Raw genomic sequence first — 17,648 nt, forward strand, 5'->3', positions numbered from 1 at the left:
TCGATAAGAATATCATGCGAGACCGTATCAAATGCCTTACTAAAGTCTAGGTATACCACATCCACAGCTTCTCCCTTATCCACAAGACTCGTTATCCTATCGAAGAAAGCTATCAGATTAGTTTGACATGATTTGTTCTTTACAAATCCATGCTGGCTGTTCCCTATCACCTTACCACCTTCCAAGTGTTTGCAGATGATTTCCTTAATTACTTGCTCCATTATCTTCCCTGGCACAGAAGTTAAACTAACTGGTCTGTAGTTTCCTGGGTTGTTTTTATTTCCCTTTTTATAGATGGGCACTATATTTGCCCTTTTCCAGTCTTCTGGAATCTCTCCCGTCTCCCATGATTTTCCAAAGATAATAGCTAGAGGCTCAGATACCTCCTCTATTAGCTCCTTGAGTATTCTAGGATGCATTTCATCAGGCCCTGGTGACTTGCAGGCATCTAACTTTTCTAAGTGATTTTTAACTTGTTCTTTTTTTATTTTATCTGCTAAACCTACCCCCTTCCCATTAGCATTCACTAGGATAGGCATTCCTTCAGACTTCTCGGTGAAGACCGAAACAAAGAAGTCATTAAGCATCTCTGCCATTTCCAAGTTTCCTGTTACTGTTTCTCCCTCTTCACTAAGCAGTGGGCCTACCCTGTCTTTGGTCTTCCTCTTGCTTCTAATGTATTGATAAAAAGTCTTCTTGTTCCCCTTTATTCCCTTAGCTAGTTTGAGCTCATTTTGTGCCTTTGCCTTTCTAATCTTGCCCCTGCATTCCTGTGTTGTTTGCCTATATTCATCCTTTGTAATCTGTCCTAGTTTCCATTTTTTATATGACTCCTTTTTATTTTTTAGATCATGCAAGATCTCGTGGTTAAGCCAAGGTGGTCTTTTGCCACATTTTCTATCTTTCCTAACCAGCGGAATAGCTTGCTTTTGGGCCCTTAATAGTGTCCCTTTGAAAAACTGCCAGCTCTCCTCAGTTGTTTTTCCCCTCAGTCTTGATTCCCATGGGACCTTACCTATCAGCTCTCTGAGCTTACCAAAATCCGCCTTCCTGAAATCCATTGTCTCTATTTTGCTGTTCTCCCTTCTACCCTTCCTTAGAATTGCAAACTCTATGATTTCATGATCACTTTCACCCAAGCTGCCTTCTACTTTCAAATTCTCAACGAGTTCCTCCCTATTTGTTAAAATCAAGTCTAGAACAGCTTCACCCCTAGTAGCTTTTTCAACCTTCTGAAATAAAAAGTTGTCTGCAGTGCAGTCCAAGAATTTGTTGGATAGTCTGTGCCCCGCTGTGTTATTTTCCCAACATATATCCGGATAGTTGAAGTCCCCCATCACCACCAAATCTTGGGCTTTGGATGATTTTGTTAGTTGTTTAAAAAAAGCCTCATCCACCTCTTCCACCTGGTTAGGTGGCCTGTAGTAGACTCCTAGCATGACATCACCCTTGTTTTTTACCCCTTTTAGCCTAACCCAGAGACTCTCAACACTTCCGTCTCCTATGTCCATCTCTACCTCAGTCCAAGTGTGTACATTTTTAATATATAAGGCAACACCTCCTCCCTTTTTCCCCTGTCTATCCTTCCTGAGCAAGCTGTATCCATCCACACCAACATTCCAATCATGTGTATTATCCCACCAAGTTTCAGTGATGCCAACAATGTCATAGTTGTATTTATTTATTAGCACTTCCAGTTCTTCCTGCTTATTACCCATACTTCTCGCATTTGTATATAGGCATCTAAGATACTGGTTTGATCTTTCCTCCCGGTTTTGTCCTGACCCTCCTTTCTCTCTGCCAATATAGCCCACACTCCCTCTCGTCTCCGACCCATCTCCCAGGTCTCCATGTTCCCCACTTACCTGCGGGCTTTGCTCACCTGTCCCCGTCGAACCTAGTTTAAAGCCCTCCTCACTAGGTTAGCCAGTCTGTGTCCAAACAGGGTCTTTCCCCTCCTCGAAAGGTGAACACCATCTCTGCCTAGCAGTCCTTCCTCAAATAGCATCCCGTGGTCTAGGAAGCCAAAGCCCTCCTGGCGACACCATCTTCGCAGCCAGGCATTCACCTCCATGATGCATCTGTCTCTGCCCGGGCCCCTACCTTTGACAGGAAGAATCGAAGAGAATACCACCTGCGCTCCAAACTCCTTCACCCGTACTCCCAGAGCCCTGTAGTCACTCTTGATCCGCTCAGTGTCACACCGCGCAGTATCATTTGTGCCCACATGGATGAGTAGCATGGGGTAGTAGTCAGAGGGCTGGATAATCCTCGACAATGCCTCCGTAACGTCTCGGATACGGGCTCCTGGCAGGCAGCATACCTCCCGAGATGAAATGTCAGGGCGACAGATGGGCGCCTCCGTCCCCCTCAGCAGAGAGTCTCCGACCACCACTACCCTACGTTTCCTATTCGCAGTGGTGGCAGCAGACCTCCCAGCCTTAGGGGTACGAGGCTTCTCCTCCTTTACTGTAGGGGGTGATGCCTTCTTTCCTGTATCAAGAAGAGCATAACGGTTACCTATTACCACAGCGGGTAATCACCAACTCTTTCTTATCACCAACTCTTCTCAAGTATTGTGGGTCGCTGAACAGTTACCATGTTGAGCTGGGTCAATTCCATGCTGGTGACTTGGAAGTGAAAGGATGTGTCGCTATTACCAATCCTCTGAGCCATTATCATCCTTTTGGGTCAGTGGCCAGTAAGCCCTTTCAGCTTTATTATAATGCTGGCTGTTCATTCTCTTTTATAAACAGCATTGTGCCTCCCCTAAAAATGAACAAACAGGAAACAATTGATTTCGCAGCCTGTCCATGTTAGAGTTTGATGGTGGATGAACAGAAGGAATGTACTAGGTAAACTTAATCCAAGATCTCAGCAAGCATTTTGTATAGCCTAGTGAACAGCAGATATAGTGAATGCCCAGTTCTGAAATGGCAAGCTGTCTGTTCATGCATTTTTAGGTGCCAAAGCTTTGGGATCCTGTTCTTGTTCAGATTACTTCCTTGCCTGCAGTGCTGAGCTAAAGCTTATTATGTTTTAATTATCTTGATCTTGTGCCTTGTTGCTGAGGTATTTCTTTGTATATCTCTGGATTTTAATTCATGGAATAACTGTGAGGATTGAACTGTGTTCTTGGAATGCCTGTTCCTTTCTTGGAAGAAAGATTTGGTATGTGTAGTCTGTAAATAATTTAAAGTGGAATCTTTCTGAAGCACGATGTTGTCACTGTAGTAGAAATAAAGTTGTTAAATGCATAGCCCACCATTTTGTCTAAAATAGTTTTATATTCTATACAGTGTAATAATTAAGGGATGTTTGAAATCACCACCATGACTTCTGTTAGGAAAGCAACAAATTCACTTTTGCACGATGATGTTGTTTTCTGTAGTACTTAGAACCATGTTCTTCCTGCAGTTTGGATGCCTAAGTCTGATGTTTCATTCATATCTTCAGTCTTGATGGGGAAAGAGGAAAGCTGAAAGTGCTCGTAACTCGCTGTGAATTATAGCCATAATAATGTGATTACAAAGCCTAAGTGAGGTGCTGCAAGGTATAACAGCATGGGTACCCTTTGTTTTGTTTTTTATTAAGAATCCATATAAATCTAACACAATAATGACCTCTTTGTTTACTTACAAAAATAATTTGGTAGAGAAATTACACAGAATTCTAACTAACTGCAGGTGGGTGGGTTTTTGTTTGTTTCTTTTGTGGGTTTACAGATACAGGGGTTGGTCATGCATCATTAAAGCCTATGGGAATTTTTCAATTGACTTGAATAGAAGCTGGATCAAGCCCATACGCTACAATTATCATTAAATTAGCAGCTAGAATTAGATAGTGAAATAGTTTTTCAACTTAGAAGGTGTTGAGCTGCCTCTAGTAAAAAATCTTTAAGAATAAACTCATGGGAGTTCATGTTAAGAGAAAATGCTACCCTTGTAAAACAGTGAAGAGGGCCTTACCAAAGCTATTATTTTGTGAGAAGTACATGTGAGCACTCTAAAAATGTATATGGCAGTGTTTAGATAGAGCATAAGTGCCTATATATATAATGTTTTACATGTTCACGAATTTTCCAAAATCCATTACTGTGAAGAGAATTATTTTTTAAACTAGAAGATTTTGTTTGATTAAGAACATAAGAACGGCCATACTGGGTCAGATCAATGGTCCATGTAGCCCAGTGTCCTGTCTTCTGACTGTGGTCAGTGCCAGAGACTTCAGAGGGAATGAGCAGAACAGAGCAATTAATGAGTGATCCATCCCCTGTTGTCCACTCCCAACTTCTGGCAGTCACAGGCTTAGTGTTTCATCCCTGATCATCTTAGCTAATAGCCATTGATGGACCTATACTCCATGCATTTGCCTAATTTCATCTGAAATAATATTGAAGCACCATGCCATGTTTACATCAGAATACTAGAGTAACTCTGTTCAGAATGATTGCTTCCCCTCAAAGTATAAACTGCTGAACTCTTTTAATCTGTGACTTTGAAGTGGCAGGAGAGTCTTTAAAGCTGAACTGCTGTACGAGGACCAAAGCATAAAAAGAGAATCACTGGGGGAGAATACTAGGCTTTACACCACTGTAATTCCTCAAGTAGAATGCAGGAGTTCTGCCAGCTGAGCACTCTGTCATTACTATTATCCCAGGGAATGCGTGCCACCTTGATAATTTTGTTCAAAGTATAAAAATTTGAACTTTGCTTCACTGGCACAGTAGTTGGCTTGGGGAATTCAACTAGTTACACAAACAAGATTGTCATTTAGCTTATCTGAAGAAATCACCTTTCCTGCTGTTCTTGGAACAGACAAAAAATGACCTATCTCATGATGGAACGTGGTGCGGAAATGAGGACAGAATTAGGAAATTTTCCTCTTGGGCTGCTGGGCTAATTTATTGCTTCTAGGTATGTCACCATCACATCTCTCTTTAGCTGAATACATGGGAGCTCTTGTAGGGGCAAATACTGTAAACTCTTTGAGAATGTTTCTTCATGGCAATGTGCATGTATTTCAAAAATCCTGATTTTTGTCAGCCTCTGGATTTAGGCACTGCTGTACAGACTTGACACATTTATCAGCCATCTACTAGCTATGGTAGTATGTATATTCAGAAGACAAAGTGGAGGGCATCCTCAGTGAGGTTCAGAAGCAATGCCTTGGGAAGGAGCCCAGCTCTTCACTTCTTCCATCCATCCCCAGCTGATCAGAATTGGGAGAGTGCTGGGCTTTCTCCACAGAGGCTCCATCTCTCATGGTGGTTAAATTTTTGAGACATTTGATGCTCAATTCCCAGAGGAAAATGTTTAGGAATAAGAATGGGAATGTCCTGTGTAATCGATATGGCTTCCATCACCGTAAAATCGGAGCAGGATAGAAATAATACTGAGAACATTATAATGCCATCATATCAATCAGTGAAGCTATATCCAGTTAAGGTCATCTCCTCTAAACAAAACAAAACAAAATGAGAAGGTATCCAGAGAAAGGCTATGTAAATAGCCAAGGGCGTAGAAAAACTGTCAAATGAGGAGATACTGACAATTTGGGGACTGCGTAGTTTTGAAGGAAATAAATGAGAGAAGACATGATAGAGATGGCTTCTCCTAGATGGAGCTACTATAAAGTGGGTGCATAACTGGATGGCAAACCATTTCCAGAGAGTAGTTATCAGAGGTTCACAGTCAAGCTGTAAGGACATATCAAGTGGGGTCCTGCAGGGATCAATTCTGGGTTTGGTTCTGTTCAGCATCTTCATGACCATAATTTAGATAATGGCACAGAGAGTACACTTCTAAAGTTTGTGGATGATACCAAGCTGGGATGGGTTGCAAGTGTTTTGGAGGATAGGATTAAAATTCAAAGTGATTTGGACAAACTGGAGAAATGGTCTGAAGTAAATAGGATGAAATTCAGTAAGGACAAAGGCAAAGTACTCCAATTAGGAAGGAACAATCAGTTGCACACATACAAAATGGGAAATGACTGCCTACGAAGGAGTATTGCAGAAAGAGATCTGGGGGGTCATGGTGGATCACAAGCTAAATATGAGTCAACAGTGTAACATTATCAGAGGGGTAGCCGTGTTAGTCTGAATCTGTAAAAAGCAACAGAGGGTCTGTGGCACCTTTAAGACTAACAGAAGTATTGGAGCATAAGCTTTCGTGGGTGAATGCCCACTTCATCAGACGCAAGTAACATTGTTGCAAAAAAAGCAAACATCATTCTGGGATGTATTAGCAGGAGTGTTGTAAAGCAAGACAGGAGAAGTAATTCTTCTGTTCTACTCCGCGCTGATGAGGCCTCAACTGGAGTATTGTTTTCAGTTCTGGGTGCCACAACTCAGGAATGATGTGAACAAATTGGAAAAAGTGCAGAGAAGAACAAGAAAAATGATTAAAGGTGTAGAAAACATGACCTATGAGGGAAGACTGAAAAATTTGGTTTGTTTAATCTGGAGAAAAGAAGACTGAAGAGGTATAACAACAGTTTTCAAGTACACAAAAGATTGTTACAAGGAAGAGGGAGAAAAATTGTTCTCATTAGCCTCTGAGGATAGGACTAGAAGCAATGGGCTTAAATTGCAGCAAGGGTGGTTTAGGTTGGACACTAGGAAAAACTTCTTGTCAGGGTAGTTAAGCATTGGAATAAATCGCCTAGGGAGGTTGTGGAATCTCCATCATTGGAGATTTTTAAGAGCAGGTGTCATAAACATACAGCTAATGGTAGCATAAAATCCCTCCTTACCTGTAAAGGGTTAAGAAGCTCAGATAAGCTCCCACTGAAATAATACATCTAATATTACAAAAATAGTAAGTAATAGCAAGGAAATACGTTAAAGAATCTTTTGTTTTAGCTTGTGAATTTTCTCGGTGCTAAGAGGGCGGTTTATCCCTGTTTTTGTAACTTTAAGTTTTGTCTGGAGGGGAAATCCTCTGTGTTTTGAATCTTTTTGTTATCCTGTAAAGTTATCTTCCATCCTGAATTTACAGAGGTGATTCTTTTATTTTTTTTTAAATAAATTCTTCTTTTAAGAACCTGCTTGATTTTTCATTGTTCTTAAGATCCAAGGGTTTGGGTTTGTGTTCACCTGTACCAAATTGGTGAGGATATTATTCTCAAGCCTTCCCCAGGAAAGGGGGTGTAGGGCTTGGGGGAATATTTTGGGGGAATAGGACTCCAAGTGGTCCTTTCTCTGATTCTTTGTCTAAATCACTTGGTGGTGGCAGCATACAGTTCAAGGACAAGGTGGAATTTGTGCCTTGGAAAAGTTTTTAACCTAAGCTGGTAAAAATAAGCTTAAGGGGTCTTTCATGCGGGTCCCCACATCTGTACCCCAGAATTCAGAGTGGGGAAGGAACCCTGACAGCAGGTTAGACAAACACCTGTCAGGGATGGTCTAGATAGTATTTAGTCTTGACATGAGTGCAGGGGACTGGATTAGATAACCTCTCCAGGTCCCTTCCAGTGCTATGATTCTATGATGTTTAAAATAAAAAATGGGATAGAAAATACAAAACAAGCAGTCCTGTTTACCTTTTCTCCTGTTGCGAGAAGAGCACATCCAATGAAATTGAAAGGCAATAAATTCAAAACTAAAAAAAGCAATAGTTTATGACATGACTTGTATTTAACCTATGGAACTCCCTGCCAAAAAATCACTGAGTGTGAGAACTCTGCAGAACTCAAAAAAGGACTAGCTACTTAGAATAAATGTGAACATCTGAAGACCTATTAGATAGGATAAAAATATACTTTAGTGTGTGTGCAGCATATTCAGAGCTACGAAATATATAGTTCTTGGAATATTGTCATTTCACAGAAATGTATGGCAGCAGTACTTCTTGTAGAATACAAATCCATCCTTATTCATGGATATTCTATATATGATATCTAGTTCTTAGAGAGTCTCAATTTCTAATGTAACAGGTTTAATTTTCTCTTACAAATTTTACTTTCATTTTGAAAAGGGGCTTTCATTTTCTGATATATACGATTAACCATTGACCTGGCACATTTTCTTCTAGGGCTCTGTTCTAATCTCAAATACCCAGGTAAATATTGTCACATTAACTAGATATTGTATGTTTTACATGCAGGCACAGAAACACTGACACATTTTTGAAGATCAGAGAAAGATCCTGCTTGCATATTGGGGAATGGAATAGCTCTCTACCTCTGTATTGTAGGTGAAACAGAATAAAAGCTTATAATATGGTCAATGTAAGAACACATTCAATATAAATGACCCATTTTCTAAGTTTTTACTACTATTAATGTTTTGCAACCTTAATATTTGGATTCTGATTAAGACAACAAATGGAAAATGAGGTACATATAAGAAGAAATGCAGCCCATCCTTTGCATTGTGTGTCTATATTTCCAAAATGTTTAGAACTAGGAGAGAAGATTCTTTGTAATGCTTGATTACAGAAGCAACTCCTGGGATTGCTACAGCCAGGGGCTGTGATGGACCCACAGCCTGTTCTGTGTCTTTTTCCCCCCCTGGATCAACACTTAAGTGCCTGAATTTAACTGTATGTCTTCATTTGCCTCCTGGGTGGGGGTGGAGGGATGGTGCGTTCAATGGCAGGATTGCAGGGATTCAAAATAAACCTGTTCATTAATCTTTTAAAAGAAACTTTTGAATCCAGATCATATTACTTAATTCCTGTGATTTCAAGTAAGACTATATTTTAAAAAGTCTGACCAGTAAATTTCAAGGAGCAGGTTAAACTTGACCCATTTTAAAGGCACTCATTGCTAGTCATGCACTGTAGATTCCTTTCCTCCTTTCCATGCCTCCCTGTAAGGTTGCAAAGGTTTTTAGTAAGAGCTACATTATCTACCTATTTTGGTATTTGTACGGTTCCACTCTCTGTGATATCTGAGAGTCACATGTATCCCTACTGAATTATTAAACTTGTAAGTGGGCAGGGAATCTGTCTGGAGGAATAAGAGAATAACTGAAAGATTTATTGAAATAAAAGTTAGCTGAAGTGACAGTGTCTTTCCCCTATATGCTGTACAGCAGGGGTGGGCAAACTTTTTGGGCCAAGGGCCACATCTGGGTGGGGAAATTGTATGCAGGGCTGGGGCAGGGGGTTGCGGTGTGGGAGGGAGTGCGGGGTGTGAGAGGGGGTGTGGTGTGCAGGAAGCTCAGGGCAAGGGATTGGGGCAGAGGAGGGGTGCAGGGTGTATGAGGGGGTTGGGAAGGGGGTTGGGGTGCAGGAGGGGTGTGGAGTGCAGGAGGGGGCTCAGGGCAGGGGTGCAGGAGGGATGCGGACTGCAGGAGGGGGCTCAGGGCAGGGGGTTGGGGTGCAGGAGGGTGCGAGGTACGGCAGGGGCTTCAGGGCAGGGGGTTGGGGTGCAGGAGGGGTGCGGGATGTACAAGGGAGCTCAGGGTTTGGGGTGCAGGAGGGGTGTGAGGTGCAGGCAGGGGGCTTAGGGCAGGGAGTTGGGGGGTGGGGTGCAGGAGGAGTTCGGGTTCCGGCCCGGTACCGCTTACCTAAAGTGACTCCAGGGTGGCAGCGGCGTGCACCGGGGCCAGTGCAGGCTCCCTGCATGCCTGCCCTGTCCCCGGCCCCGCGCCGCTCCAGGAAGTGCTGCGACCCTGGGGGAGGGCTCTGCGTGTGCTGCCCTTGCCGCACCTCCAGGTACCTCCCCTGAAGCTCCCATTGGCCTTGGCTCCCCGTTCCCGGCCAATTGGAGTTGCGGGGGGCAGTGCCTAGAGCCCAGGGCAATGCACGGAGCCCTCTGCCCCCCCACCCGGGGTCCGCAGGGACGTGGTGCCGGCCGCTTCTGAGAGCGGCGCGGGGCCCACGGTGCCACTGGGGGCAATCCTGTGGGCCGGATCCAAAGCCCTGAGGGGCCGGATCCGGCCCGCGAGCCGTAGTTTGCCCACCCCTACTGTACAGTAAGTAGGAAAGGATTTTCAGTTAGGTTATAGTCCCTAAGAATCCAGTAGCTGAGAAACTGCCACTCAGTATTGACAATAGATGGGGCTACTTAGTCAGAAGTGTCCAACAAGGGGACTGGGCAAGTGTATCACAAGCCCATCAGTTTTCACAGGGAGAAATAAGGAGGCAAACAATTTTGAAAATGATCCCTCTCAGGCCCCAGAAAAGGCAGGTGTGGTCACAGCTGAGGGGTACAATAGGGAGCAGTAGCATTCCTCCAGCAGCATTTTCAGAAATGGACAGGCAAGAGGGGATGGTGGGAAGGTGCAGTTCAGTTGAGAGGAGTAATATTTCCCAGGAGGCTCCCCAATTGCATAAATAAGGTTACTGATGGATCCTGTTCAAGGATGTAACTCCCTAAGAGGCGTGCACAGTTCCAGGGGCTGATAGGCCATTGTTGTAGGATGCTGGTGTGCTGAGACCACTGCCCATCATACTGACCAATATTGTCTCATTGTTTTCTTGTATGCCCCCCATCAGTCTGTCTGTATCCATCTGTTTTATGTCTTAGATTGTAAGCTCTTTCTGATAGGAATGGTCTTTTGGTTCAGTGTTTGTGCAGCATCTGACACAGTGATACTCAGACCTCAGTGGTGCAGGAGTCAAACTAGCTATCAATATTACCCAAAAGAGCCACAGTAGTGGGAATTCATTGTTTCATTTACTATATATGTGTGTGTATGTGTATATGTGTGTGTGTATACATATATACACACACACAGAGAGCAAAATGACTGACCAAGTATTCTACAATTCTACTAATAACATAATAAAAACATCCTGACTGGTTAATAATTAAATCACACAGTGTTTTAATATTATGTGCTGAAAAGAGCTTCAGGAGACACAGTAAAGGGCCACTTGCAGCTCCCAAGCCTCAGTCTGAGTATCACTGATCTAACACAATGGTGTGCTGGTCCATGACTGAGGCTCCTGGGCACTACAGCAGTACACATGATTATTATTCTTTTATTTTATTGTTATTGCTTTATTAAATATAATAATGATTAAATATTATTACAATAATACTAATAATAATACCCTTGACTCTCATTGGAACCCAAAACAAGGGCATGGTCTAATCTTAATGGAATCACATTTCTCCCTTCTCCTGGGGTATGTCTTTGACCACTATCTGTGCAGGAATATTGGTAGTATTTGCAAACCAGCAATAATCTGTTGCCAACATTATGCCTATATGCCAAGATCTACTCAACATAATATAGTCAAATATGGTCAAATAATGCAATGTAGAGCAATTGCAAGGTGCATTTTCTCGTACAAAATATTTAATATCTCTATGAACCACTCAGTTTCATTCCTTTGAAAATGGGCACATTTTCTTGGTCCTATCCCATCTTGCACGTCTTGCCAGCATTTGGGGCTCCATTTCCCCTTGTGTTTCACCTGCTCTTTCCTTCAGAAATCAGCAGTGGCTCTCTAACTTGATGGTGTAGACCCTTTCAATGTTTAGCCCATTTCCTCTTTTGTCATCCTGCCTCAATATTTGAAAGTACAGTAAAGAGAAATATTCTTTAGTTTCCTATTTGCTTCAACTCCTATCCTAGCTGAATGAAATTGTAACTGACTAAACTTGATGAGTTTTTGTCTTCCAAACTGTTCCATCATCTACAACACTGAGGGGCAATGATGGTTTACTTGGGAGTTTCAGCATTGCCTCCTCTGAGTGCTTGATACCATTGGTAGAGTTTTGTTTTGTTTTTAGTGCTACAGTCTGGTATATTGAATGGAGAGTGGCAGAATTGTGCAATTTGGAAACTACCGGTAGTTTTCAGGCTATGAGTTTTCCTTTTAATCTTCACTTCTTCCCCTCGTGGTTGGGTTCATCCATGTGGAAATAGTTGTTGTTTAGTTGGTATTTTTGTTATGGGTCTTTGAACTAGAAAAAAATGTTAATTTAGTAAGAGAGCTCATTTGCCAGCACTACATCCCCCGCACCCCCCAAAAAACAGTTCAGTCTGTTCTTTGTTAATTGCCACTTTCATGTTCCTATACAGAGTATATAAAACAAGAGCTAGACTTCTTAACCGCTGCTTGTTCGATCATTGTAACTGCACCATAAAGATTTATTTGACGTAGTTCCTTGAGAGAGACCTTTCAAAAATACCTAGATTATTCCACTTTAGCTACCTTTGGGGAATAGTCACAAGCGAAAAAAGAGCTGCTTGTCAATGCAGGTGATTGAAAAAGCCACCCAAAAGTGCTTTTGTCATATAATAAAGCATAATCTTGGTTAGCATTTGTCACACGCAAGTTTTGCAGGATGCTCCACAGCTGACTGCAGTCTGTATGCGTAAATATAAGAAGACTTTGTTGGCTGCAATACATCTTACAGGTGACATCTCTAGTGATGTGCTGCTCTTAGGCAACAAAAAGGTCAAAAGAGCAGCCCGTAGAGAAGACAGTGAATGAGAACAATTTTTATAAAGCTGTCTACCAGCTTAGAAACTACTGTCTCACCTCCAGCCCAGGATTCAACAGTAGATATGGTACAACAAGATAAAGAATGGAATAATTAGTGTTAATTTAAAAGAAAGTAGGAAGACTCAAGGATTTGATTGTTCTCTTGGAAAGAGTTCTAGAAGTCATAGGTTAATGAGAAGCAAGGAGACTTGAGATGGTATTTGAAAGGACTTGGGGCATAAAGAGAGTGTATCTTCCTGGAGTTAATGGCAATTTGAGGAGATAATTTATGGGGACAGAAAAGACCTGCTGTTTCAGGATCTGAGGAATAGTTTTCTGGCAAATGTAACTGATTTTGGTAGATTAAATAAAACAGTTCCTGCAGCTTTCAGAGTGTCATGCAAAGCTGAAGAAAGTTGTTAATTGGATATATATATATATATATAAAAAATGGGAAAACAAAACTAAAATCCCTCTATCCAGCTAAACTTCTGTTTTCTCTCAGAAAATTCCAATTAGTGACCAATCTAGACATAAGGAAATAAATAGTATTCAGAGTGGCTCATTTCAAGACACAGCATTTGTTGAACTGAATTTATACATGTTTCTGTGGCCTAGAAATCAGATAGGAAATCTTGGAAGCACAAAGTTTCCTGTGATATTTTAGATATTTCCTGGTTACTACCAAGTCAGAAATATAATGAGAATGATTTCTCATATATCCAGTAGGGTCATCTTGGATACTCAAAGAAATGTCAGTTTGGACCAGTCCTCATTTTATCCTTACTGATTCATCCATTCTTAATTTGAAGTGACTGTCTGAGAAATGTTAGTGCAGTGCACAAGAATTATAATCAGTACAGGAGAAGCAGTGAAAATACTTTTTGCTAATTGCATGAAAATTAATTTATCAGAATAATTTAGGTATTGGACACATTTCAGAAAGACCATTTATATAACTACTCTGAGCAAGCTGTTTAGCTTTGGAACTGTGCTTTCCATTTCTAATTTATCAGTTTTCATTTTGAAAAGATAAAAGATGCACCTAAAGACTACTAATAGTTTAAAAGGTTTCTGTAGAACAGACAAGGGATGAAATGTTGAGCCTTTTATTAGCTGAAACTGATTTTCTAACTAATGGATAGGTAGCTTTTGTTCCTCTCCTGCCTGTGTCACATTTCAATGAAAGTAATAATAGTTGTATCCCACATTCCTTATTTCACAGAATCTCCATTCTACAAAGATCAGTGAATGGCCTCTGATGATTGAATAGACATTCAATGGTGGTGTTGATAGAAGACATTCTCTCTGTCATACAAAGCATTCCACTGTTAAATTCTTTATTTCATGGAACTTAAAGGGATTGAAAATTATTAAAATTGTTAAAATTTCTAGCATCAGTTAATACTGTGATCAAATACACATACACTATATTTTGTTTATGAAACCAATAAATAGTATCAGAGGTCCAATCCTGCAAGCTTTCCTCATAAGGAAGTTCTGTTGAAGCTGATAAGAGCTTTGTACGATTAAGGCTTTGAGGATCAGGGCTGAAACCCTGATCCCATTGAAATCAATGGTTGTTTTATCATTGACGTCAGTGGGGCCATAATCTCATCCCAGATTCCTAAATTGATACAAAGCACAAAAGATAAGTGTATATTATAATATTATGTCAATCCACTAATGGCAACAATTACTTTGCTCAAAAATTATGTTACAAGTGATATTGTTTCATGGCATAAATGCACAGAAAATATTTTTCAAAACCTTTATAAAGTATAGGGATGGATTCTGAAAACCGCAACTCATATGAATGGTCCCACTGAAGTCAGTAGAATTATCTATGTGAGTACAAACTACATTAAAGAGTAAGGGTTGCAATAGTTTGCCTACAGTATTAGAAGTATCATAGGTAGGTTTGGCAGAATTCAATTTTTTTAATATAATTTCAATGGATAATATTGATGTTTGTTTATTTTATGTTTTTTTAAAAGTTTTATCAATGTAAATTTTCACAGTTATGGGACATTGTGGGGGGGAAAGTTGGACAACAGGGGGATCAGACAATTATTTAATTTCAGAAGACAATGAGAGTCAAAAAGCTAAAGAATTATAACCATTACAACAAATTGTCAAGACCACCTGTCAAAATATACAAAGTAAGTATCCTTAAATCAAACTGTAATATGTTATCAAGCAGCATTTTTCCTACTTTGCCTGTCTGTAAACGTTGATCATTATCAATGAAAATTTTTTCTCATCAGTTTGTGTGTGGACAGTGAAATCCACATTTACTGATAATCTAATCCTTACAAGCTTGATCATAGGTGTAACGGGATTGGGACTCACCACTGCAGCGCCTCCTACTGGTTGTTCCGGGAATTAGCTCAGTCCAGTGGAGCGCCCCTCGTGGTGGTGTCCCGTCCGTCGTCTCACCCTCGGTTGGCATGTCTGAGCCCTCGTCGCTCACCAATTCACGCCGTCCTTTTCGGGACCACTGCCCTCCGGCAGTGCCCCTCTGTCTTTCCACACCCCCTTCCGGGGGAGGGTGTCAATCAGCAGTCTCCTTGTCCAGCCACCGTAGTCAACCACACACCCCAAAGTCTAATCCCTCCCATCAGGGATCTGGCGTGGTCTATACTGGCCGCTCCCTACGACCAATGGCTAGATGTACTGCAAGGGGGTAGGGGGGGACCCAGGCCCGCCCTCTACTCTGGGTCCCGACCCAAGGACCCTCTGGCGGCAGCCTCGCTGTCCTCCTACTCTCCCCTCGTCTGTCCGCTTCCCTGGGCCGCTTCCCCTACGGCCCCTGGCACCCGCTAGGCCCTTCCAATCAGGGTCTGCAGCCTGGCAGGCCTCAGGCTAGAGCTCCCCTCTGCTCCCTGAGCCTGGCCAGCACTGCGCCGTCCGCGGTGCTAGTCTCCCAGTTTGGAGATAGACCTTCCCCTCTCAAAGGCCTGGGACAGACTGACTGTTCTCTCCCCGTGCAGTCTTTTATAGGGCTGAGCCTGGCCCTGATTGGCTGTCTCCAACCTGGGCCCTGATTGGCTCCCAGTAAGCCCTTCTCTGATTGGCTGTGTGTCTGCGCAGGCCCACTGGCCTGCCATAGCCCATAATCTCAGGGAGTGGGGCAGCCGCCCCACTACAATAGGTAATATATTAATGAGTCACAGAGCAGAAGAATAGTGTATATAGTTTTAAATGGCCAAACACTGAATGTAGGCAAGGAATTGTTTACAGTTCCATGACAATAGAAGATTAATGCAGGTGGACAGTGCAGTTGGAATGCTAAGGTACAAAGAAGTAGTTTGGGTAAAGTCAAACTCTGAAAGAAAAAAGGTAAGTCCTGGGAGGAAAATCAGTATATTTATTTTGTATTGTAATCATGCATAGTTCAAGTATAAAAAATAAAACCCCCAAAGTTATTTAAAATGATGCAACATCCCTTGAGGATCTGTTTAAATACCGACACTATAAACCAATTACACCTTTACCCCGATATAACGCTGACCTCGGGAGCCAAAAAAATCTTACCGCGTTATATTGAACTTGCTTTGATCTGCCGGAGTGCGCAGTCCCCCCTCTTCCCCCCCCCCCCCCCCCCGAGCACTGCTTTACCGCTTTATATTTGAATTTGTGTTATATCTGGTCGCGTTATATCGGGGTAGAGGTGTACTAAAATATAACATTTTTTCTGTACCTATAATATGCTCTCTGCTGTGTACAGAGTAAAAAACAAACAGCTCCCCTCCCTATTGTCTGCCCTGAAGAGCTTACAGTTTTATAGACAGACAAAAGAGCTGTAAGTACACTGAGGATTTTCTGATGTTATCCCACTTTTGCTCTGGCACTGGTGCTAAAAATGGTGGGAGCACTGGAAAATGTCTGAAAAACACCACCAGCTGGTGTACAATAGCTAGCACTAGCAGCGGGAGCAATAAAGAAAGTCCCCAGTGTAGACGAGGCCATAGAAAAGGCAATGCACTGGAAATGCCTTTTTAATTGTATAAATGTACTGCTTGTGGGCATGCATTACATCAGTGCTATTCACACTGACTCATCACAAATGCCTTATCAATTATGGTATTGGTTTTAATGATGAAGTTTTGATTGGAGGCAGGAAATGTCTAGAACTTGTGTTGGGTTGATTATTAAACTCATGATACCATGAAGTTAAAATGAATTTTGACTGAGTAATGACTGCAGGACTTGGCCCATTACTAGCCATGAATTTTTAGGCAACCATATTCTTTACTGCTGCAGCGTTCACTAACCTCTGCAGGGCAACACAGTTTTGCAACCCATATGTCACAGAGACTCGCTTAAGAAAAGATGAATTTGACTAAAGCTAGACAAATATGGACAGCAGCGTCACCAATTGTCCCAAGCGTCTGCATCTTCCTATGTGCCTCCTCTTATCTGCTAGCTTTGCTCTCAGCCTGTTTGCGTGCATCACAGTACTCATGTCCATAGGACTGACTTCTTATTATTGGGTTTTATCATTTTTTATTTATATTACCATAACACCTACAAGCCCCAATCCTGGAACAGATCCCTATTATGTTGGAGCTGTGCAAGCAAAGGACAAAAAGACAGTCCCTAACCTAAAAAGCATAATTTTCGTTTGTCAGTGTGAGGTTGTCTCCATGGTCTCCAGTTGGGTTCATAACAGAGCTCAAGTAAATGGGAGTATATTCAGTAGATTAATATTGTTAATGAAATCTCCTTAACTTCTTCTACTAAGCATGTATTACAAGGCCACCTTTGTCCAATCATTTCAGGAATGAGAGGAGCTGTTGCTCATTTTGTACAGTGTTACTAATTGGTTTTCATGGTAAGGAAATCATCGGAGAAAAATACATAATGTTTCTACTATTTAAAAATATTCCTCCTGTCTTCCTCCCCAGAGTAACTTCTATTTCCAAAATATTTTCAGTTTTAAGGGGTTGGTTGCTGCAAAGAGGTTCTATAACTACTACAGTTCAAATGTGTGTTCTGTCATGAAGCGAGTCTAAGCAACAGAGATGGGGAATTTCAGGCATTTGCCTTGCAGATCTTCTCAACAGACCCATGTCTACAGTAGAAAACACCCATTGAATGGATGGGGCTTGATGTATCTTTTGAATTAATAGCCTAATAGACTATAAAAATGAGGGATACAATCAATGGACAATGGCTCTTTCACAGACAGAAAAAATTGTGTCAAAAGAAACAAACAGTGGGTCAGACTTTCTGTTTCTGGTAAAAATCCTA

This window comes from Terrapene carolina, unplaced genomic scaffold (genome assembly GCF_002925995.2).
Source record: "Terrapene carolina triunguis isolate 2854851 unplaced genomic scaffold, T_m_triunguis-2.0 Scaffold84, whole genome shotgun sequence".
Classification (NCBI taxonomy): domain Eukaryota; kingdom Metazoa; phylum Chordata; order Testudines; family Emydidae; genus Terrapene; species Terrapene triunguis.